A 9,068-nucleotide genomic window follows, 5' to 3' on the forward strand; every position below is an offset into this window, starting at 1 on the left:
GGTTTTTTTAGTGATTCAACCACTCAATTTAGTTTCTTAATATGTTTTATTTTAATCTATATAAACTTCAAAATGTCTATTCAAGATTAACTTTATTATTATCAGAATTAGTAATTTTGATGGTCAATGTTCATCTCTTTTGGCTTTCCACTATTTAAAGGACTCAAAAGGTAATGAGTTTCAAATATGTTTTACCTTTTAAGAAAACCTTTCAAGAAGTTGAGAGTCCTTCCTGAATTGAAAAGTTTACTTTTAAGTTACTGTCTAAAAAATGATTCCTCCTTTTTCTCCATTTCTTTGATACGCTTCTCAAGAAATATATATTTTTTGAAAAAGATTTGCTTTGAAACAATCAACTAGAATTTTAAAATATTTTTAAGCAAAAAATTATTACATTTTTTGTAGTTTACGATTAATATTTATTTGGTATCTAAAATCTCAAAACAACATTTTGATGGTTGGAGTTTGAGTAATTAAGTACAAATAGTTTTGATCGTTAATTGAATAACTAAAATGAATTGGATATTAAATTTGTTGAATGTTAGAGATTAATTTGGCAAATTTTAAGAATTTAATATTATTTTGATGTAGTTTCCTTCTTTTTCAACATCTCATATTTAGAACAGGATGTGTATGGATCTATAACGGAAGAAAGTTGTCTTTTTGGTGGATAGAGAGATAGACATGATGACCTTTTTGGGTGGAAACATATTGTAGTAACAACAAAATTTTGAATGATGTCAGCATCTTCAAATTTATTTTAAGGGGCATTTGAAGTAAAGAATGGAGTTGTTAAGTGAGAGATTTGTGAAGTCTTAAAAAGTATAGTCGGTCATGAACTTTTTGGACAAAACACTTTTTAAGTGGACAAGCCTGAGCTAATGAAATGAAGAAACGAAATCAAACGAAGAAATAAGAGTGATTTTGTGTGGAGATCGAGAGGCGACATAATTTTGAAGTGGACTAGTCTAGAGAGCATGGGACAACTCTTGTACATGTGCATTGTGATAACTCACCTAACCCACTGTTAATTGATAAAACAAAACAGTAATCCAAAGCCAATGAAGTCTACCTTCATTCTGCAAGATGAACAATCTTCTGTTAGTTTCGATCTTCAAAGAACAAAATACAATCTCAAAAGATAGAAAAACTTCAATGCTCAATCAATCTCACAAAACTCAGAAAATATCCTTTTGAAGAAAATATCCAAAAACTGAAACAAAACCCAGACAATTTCCTCCACGTTCCAGAAGTTGAAACAGTAGTGTGATGCACACTAAAACTGAAAGAGAGCAACAGGGCACTACACATTTTGTCAACTAACAAAGGAGTAAAACTAAATGGGCAGATAATAAAAGCCCAAACGCTCTAACTTCTATCATACAAATTAAATATGGAATTTTTACTTAACAACAAGTTTATGTTTCACCATATATTTTCACAAATGTCTTTAAATTAGATTTTTTTAAAAAGACCTATTAATGTTATTTTTCGACAGTTTTATCTTATATATATATATGAAAATTTGTATTCAATAATACAAAAGGGAAAAAAATGTGATTATATATACCACATTTTTAATATTTGCTATTATAGCAAACATTGATCGGTCAACCTTTCCTTTTTTTCAAAATTCCAAATTTACCCTCTCTTTCCCTTTATTAACTTTCCTTTTTCACATTCGTCACCTCCTTTGAATATTGCCGTTCATGACCTTCTTCTTCTTTCACAGTGATTATATCTATGGTCTCCATGAAATCAAATCAATGAAGCTCCGTGACACTTTTTACTTTCCTTTTTGCCGTTCTTTCCTTTTCTTTCATGGTGAAATATCAATGAATCAGTCTCCATGAAATCCCATTCGTGAAGCTCCGTGATATTTCGATCAATTCTAATTCGTGAAGCTCCATGATACTTCGATCAATTCCGATTCGTGAGTTCGTTTTTCTTTTTTCGATTTCATCTTTGATTGGGAATTTTTTTTTCTTTTAACGTTTGTTCTTGTTTTTTCGATTCAGTTTTTCAATTTTTCCTAAATAGTTTCTGGTCATTTAGTCTTTTCTTTCTCTTTTTCTCAAGAACCTAATGATTTCTTCAGCTCACTGTGAACATAATAGATTGTGAGCAGAGTTTGTGTGCTTTCATGAAATTTTGCTTTGTTCATTGCGTTGATATTTTGAGTTTTGATTGATTAATTAAGTTAGGGCTTGCATTCTTCACTGTTTCATTTGATACTGTATATTCTTTCTATAAACATATCAGTGTATTTTGATGTTTGATATTTTTAGGTTTGACATTACAGCTACATTGACTTTGTGTTTGTCATTGATAATGTCTATCAGTGTATTGGAAGATATCAGTGGCTATCATTGATAATGTCTATCACTGATAGAATGTGTGATTGCTATCATTTTTTATTTGTTCATTAATTTTTATTGATATCCATTGAAAGACATGCCTAGTTTTAGATTGGTATCAATGATATTGATAGATTTATATTTGCTTTTGATAGCTATTAGAACCTATTGATATTGTTATTCAATAGTTTTTGTTTTACTTTTGCAGGAATTTTAAAACATGGTTATTCCAATAGTTGTTTTTCATAGTGGAATATGGAATGAAAACACTGTTATGTGAATTACAAATCTACTGGAGTTTTAGTAGATGATATAATGGTTTTTGAAGATTTTATGGGTTTAATAGTTAAGGAGATTTGTTTGGATGTGTCTACTTCTTCTATAGAACTTTCCGTTCTATTAGATTTTGTTATGAATAAGGTTCAAAATGTAGTTCAAATTTGTGAAGATAAGGATATAGCTTGGTTTTTGGCTTTAGTTAAGGAACACAATACACAACATCCTTTGGTTGCTCATGCAGTAGTTCACGTTTGGAAGTGTCTTCTAATGTTGTTTCTAGTGAAGCTGAGAATTATTTGTCTACTGTTCCTTCTTCTAAACCTGTGATTGATGATGTTGATTTTCAAGTGATTATGGATATATATTGCTCGTGATTTGAAAGAAAAAGATGTGTCTGCTAGCAAAGAGATTTTATCAAATTGTTTTTACTTGATAGCGGTTAAGAAGAATTTTGAATTTAAGACTATAACGTCAAATTCAAGAGCAATTGTGTTTCGATGTGTTCAAGATGGTTGTCAGTGGTATGTGAGGGCACCCCGTTACAAGCAGAGTGTTTTGTGGATGCTTAGAAAGTTTATTGATATTCATGATTGTTCTATAAAAAGTATTCAAACTTGTCATAGGCAAGCTTCTTCGTCCTTAATAGCTAAATGTTTAAGAAATGATTTTAGATTTAGTTCTTCTCATACCTACTTCTAGTGATATTGTGAATAAAGTCCGTAAGGAATTTGGAGTAACTATTAGCTATTATAAAGCATGGAGGGCAAAAGAGTAAATAATGAAGTCTTTGAAAGGCGATGCACGTGAATCATATGCTTTGATTCCAAAGTTTTTGATGAAGTTAGAAGAAAAGAATCCAGGTTTCTTGTTTATGACTTATTATATGATCTATCAATGATAGCTTCTATCACAGATTGGAGTCTATCACTGATAACATGAAAATAATGGAAGCTATTGGTGATGGACTGCAATCAATGATAGAAGCTATTGGTGGTAGGCATCAATCAATTATATACCTTTTGTAATCTGGCTTAACTGTTTATTTTCTTCTTTTAGGTACATTTACTACCTATGAAACTAATATAAATGGGCATTTTAAGTATTGTTATATGGCTATTGGAGCATCAATTAAGGGTTGGAAGCATTGTAGACCTAATATATCAGTTGATGGGACATTCTTAAAATGTAAATATGTCGGGACTCTTTTGACGGCTTCAACAATTGACGGTAACAATCAGATTTTTCCTCTTGCTTTTAGTATTGTTGACTCTGAAAATGATGCATCCTGGAGATGGTTTTTTGAGAATTTAAAGAAAAGTTTTGGTGAACGAGAAGGATTAGTCATTATTTCTGATCAGCATTTTAGCATTCTGCAAGGTGTTATGAATGTTTTTTCAAATGTTGAGTATTGTGTTTGTCTATGACACCTTTTGCAAAATATGAAGTTGATTTATAAGGATTCTTTAATTGATGACATATATTATCGTTGTGCAAAAGCTTATACAATTGATAAGTTCGAGTTTTATATGAAATGGATGGAATCAATATATCCTACAATTTGGGAATATCTAAGTAAAGTTGGCTTTGAGAAGTGGGCACGTGCACATTCTAGGAGAAGAAGGTATAATATGATGACAACTACTATTTCAAAGTGCTTGAATAATATTTTGAAAGAGCCTAGGGAGTTCCCCGTTGCATCATTACTTGATTATATTAGAGAAATACTTCAAAATTGGTTTTATGAAAAAGGTCAATCAGCATTATCCATGTAGTTGTCGTGTTTGGGATTTTGTGGAGATTCCATGTGCTCATGCTTGTGCTGTTATTCGTGGGCTAAATTTAGATATATATACTTTTGTGTCAGACTACTATTTTTGCAGTACATTGTTATCAACCTATAAAGAATCAGTTTATCCTATTGGAAATCATTCTGATTGGAGATCTGTCGATGTTGGTGTGAATGTATTACCTCCAATAGTTAAACTTCCGACTGGATGACCATGTAAATAAAGAATATTATCAATTGGTGAAAAGAAAAGGAGCTCGAAGTGCAGTCGATGTCATCTTCGTGGCCATAATTGTAGGACATGCAAATTTCCACCAGTTGTTTAATGAAGAAGATTGATTTGTAATTGATGTTTGTAATGAAGAAGCTTGTTTTGTAATTGATGTTTGTCATCAATTTATCAATGATAGTGAGACAGCCGATGTTTTTCACCAATTTGTCAATTAGATTGTAGTTGTTGCTTGTTGTCATCAATTTAACCATTAGATAGTGAGACAATTTGTTATTGATGTTTGTCATATATATATTAAAGACCTTGTTACTAATATTTTGTTAATGGAATAGACTTTGTTGTTGATATATCCATTCTTTAGTCAATATGATTCTTTTATTTATGAAGCTTTCGTTTTTCTTTAGCCACAACAATTGAAAGAAATGATATCAAGCTATCTGTAATAGCTTCTGTCAACAATTAATACAATGAAGTGATAGATTCTATCACTGACAGTAGATAAGCATTTTTGTAGAAGATCCATCAATGATAGATTCTATCACTGATAGAATCGCCAACCAAATGTTACACGATCGTATAGCATTATTGATACCATACTATCAATGATAGAAGCTGTGTAGCTTGTGTTTAGAGGATTTTGTAAGGAGGATATCGCTCTCGAGGGAAATCTCGCTAGGAATTGAGGTGAGTATCGCTAAGAATTTCACAGGAAAAACTTGGTATCGCTCTAGAGGGTATCGCTGGTGTCGCTCTAGAGGGTATCGCTGGTATCGCTCTAGAGGGTATCGCTGGTGTCGTTAGAGGATCTCGCCAGTGTCGCTTTAGAGGATCTCGCCAGTGTCGCTTTAGAGGATCTTGCTAGTGTCGCTTGTAGGGATCTGTTATTCTTCAGTAAATATAATGTCTTGGTTACATGCATGTATTTATATAATCTTTGTAGAACCTTAAGGGAGGTTTGCTGTTTGTATATATTACTAGTATTTTAACAGATTGGTATTTAGATTAAAAGTCTTGGGTGGTGGGTGCTGGCAGGAGGGGCTAGTAACAACCTCTAAAATAAATTGAAAGTTGCAACTATATCAATCACATTTATGAAGGATTCATATTGATTCAATATAACTATCATTGATCTTGTAAAATAACAATGTAATTTCCAAAATCATAACAATCACTATATATTGTCAATAAATAAGTCTATCTATTGTCAATCAAAGTTGTGATATTTTGAGATCAAAGGTTGGAGCATCGTCATTCCACCTTGGAGACTGCCTTGTAGCTTTGCTTGGAGACGCCTTGGTAGACACATTTGGAGAGACCTTCTTTTTGTCTTCTTTTATTTCTTTGCGTTCTCCAAAATTTTCTTGGTTGGTTTTGCTTGTCTTTTTGGTCTCTTGTTGTCCTCTATATTTTCGATGACAACCTTTGGTCGATATTTTTTTGGACTCTTTTTAAGAGTCTTTTCAATCACTTGAAATCATGGAATCAAATATAACATGACATCAACATGCTATCAGTATCAGTCAAGTAAATAAAGCTTCCTATTATTTATACTATCATTGATAGTTGGTTATCAATGATTTCAGATATCACTGATAGCATGCTAATGTTATAATTAAGATCATCAATCAATCAATATTTACATTCTTTTTCGTCATATCTTATTTATCTAGATTTATCCTTTTCATCTTGATCTTCCTCTTCATCTTCAGGATCATCATGCAATTGTTCTTGTTGGTCATTCTCTTGATCATCTTGAGCCTCCTTGTCCTTAGCAGTGTCAACTTCAACCTGCATGCATATATCATTTTTGTTATTGTACTTCTTTACAGAAAAAGAAAATCACAAGTTTTACCTCTAGAACTTCCAAACTTGCATCTAAAAGCTCCAAACTAGATGATGGCGCTTTGTTCTTCTCAAGAGATTCTTGAGATTGCTTTTCACCACCTTCTTCTTTTTGTGGAAGTTTATCACTGATAGCTTCTTTTATGTGGTCCAATATATCAAGAATCTCCTTGTTCTTTTCATTGATGTCCTTCTTAATATCTTCTTGTCCTCTTTTTAATTCTTCAATTGCCTCTTGTAATGATGCAATTCTTCTCCCAGTTGACATTTTTTTTCCTTTTTTTTCTTTTTCAAAATCCATCTCCCTAGTTTCCACCTCCGCAAAATAGGCATAATAGTTGGAATACAATTCTTTTTCAGTTGGAACAAATGAAGCAACAGTAAATTGAAAGTTTAATAAAGATGTTAGTGATACAGCTAATTTATAGAAACAATCACTGATTTCAAGCTATCACTGATTGCTTCTATCTACAATAACATGTTATCAATGATAGAAGAGATCACAATAGTTCCAAATGACTGATAGTGGTATCTTCTATGTCATAAAAGCTGAAACATCAGTTATAGTTTCTATCATTTGATAGCATGCTAATAATATATATAAATAAAGGAAATAATAGTGATAAAAGACTTACACCAGTGGCTTTGAAAATATTGTTGTTGATGTGTTGGAAATCATTAGGTTCTTGAGACTCCCATTGAGTAAGTCTAGGTCCATTGGTTTTTATTCTTCGTACAAATCCAATAGTGGGGTTGGATAATCTTGGTATAATTTCAAAAGCCCAATATACCAAAGCTAGTGGAAATCCTTGGAGGAAAATGGAAGATGGCTTATTGATGACAACCTTCTTAAAAAACTCTATAGTTAGTTCAAAGGAAACCCTGTCCCATTTATAAGATCTATACTTTTCTTCGTCATCCAACTTTTTTAGATGCTTCCAACTTACTTTTTTATGTCCTTGTGTAGGAATTAGAAAGCTTTCTAGAAAATACAAGTGTACAAGTTTGACCTTTATATCAATGGGTATGTTGGCATCAGAACCTAACAAATTAAAAGTAGGTTGGAGCTCTCTTCTTATAATTTTTTTATTTGTCTTGAAAAAGAAGTTCCTAATTGTGTTATCCATTGATTCCTGTTCACTATAGATACCATCTATAGGGTAATCATCACAATTTAAACCTGTTACTAAACAAAAATCCTTGAGGCCAAATTCTGAAATATGTCCTTCTAAATTAAAGGCCAATATATTTTGATTGGTAGTTATGCATTGCCTTCTAATAAGGTGTGATATGAGTTGGTTGGGCATCCTTTTCATTTTCATATATAAGAAGTACCCAAAAGGACCTTCTCTAAATAGTTGGAGTGATGGCTCATCTAATTTTTCTATGTTAGACAGGACATCTAAACTTATGAAGGAGCTGACTTTTAATGGATTTGTCCATTCACTTTTATGAACAATTAATACATTTTCCTGTATATATAACAATAACATAAATGTAAGAAAAAAGCAACTACAAATCTATATAAATTTATAAAATATCATTACATTGTAACTTTGATCTTCTTGTGTTTTTTCCTAGATGTTGATCCTTCCAATGTTTTTCTATTTTCTCTCTCCATTTATCCTAAAAACAAATATGTGGAACCATTACATTCATATCATTGATAGCAATAATAGTGATAGATACTTTTCCTATGAATAAACAATCATCAAATCACAGTATAGGGAACTAAATTAGCATCAATGATAGCATCCATCAGTGATAGTTTGTTGATAGACAAATCCATCAACAAACTATCAATGAACTGTCAACATATTGCCTAAAGCATCAGTGATAACTTCTATCCTAAAAACAAACATGTGGAACCATTACATTCATATCATTGATAGCAATAATAGTGATAGATACTTTTCCTATGAATAAACAATCATCAAATCACAGTACAGGGAACTAAATTAGCATCAATGAATAGCATCCATCAGTGATAGTTTGTTGATAGACAAATCCATCAACAAACTATCAATGAACTGTCAACATATTGCCTAAAGCATCAGTGATAACTTCTATCCTAAAAACAAACATGTGGAACCATTACATTCATATCATTGATAGCAATAATAGTGATAGATACTTTTCCTATGAATAAACAATCATCAAATCACAGTACATGGAACTAAATTAGCATCAATGATAGCATCCATCAGTGATAGTTTGTTGATAGACAAATCCATCAACAAACTATCAATGAATTGTCAACATATTCCCTAAAGCATCAGTGATAACTTCAGTTAAACAACAATAAATAACTAAATTAGCATAATATTCACTGAAACATCAGCAAATCACAACGAAACACAGTACTAATCTTTACATAATTAGCAATCAAACACAGTCAACAATAAACTATCTACATATTCCTCGAAAAACTAGCAAATTACAATCAACATTACAAATAATCTTCACATAATTAACATTTTGATGACTATTAGTCTATGATGACTACGCTGTGATGACTACACCGTGATGACTACACTATGACCAAAATGCATAATAAAATGGAACACCTAAA

The 9,068-nt window shown here is 31.6% G+C and overlaps 1 pseudogene; it reads left to right on the top strand.

Moving 5' to 3' along the window:
* Positions 1–2,672: 2,672 nt before the first annotated feature.
* LOC150036619 (uncharacterized) lies at positions 2,673–4,634 on the top strand (annotated as a pseudogene).
* Positions 4,635–9,068: the final 4,434 nt, after the last annotated feature.

Source organism: Benincasa hispida, chromosome 4 (assembly GCF_027475165.1).
Source record: "Benincasa hispida cultivar pf3 chromosome 4, pf3_genome.v1.1, whole genome shotgun sequence".
NCBI lineage: Eukaryota > Viridiplantae > Streptophyta > Magnoliopsida > Cucurbitales > Cucurbitaceae > Benincasa > Benincasa hispida.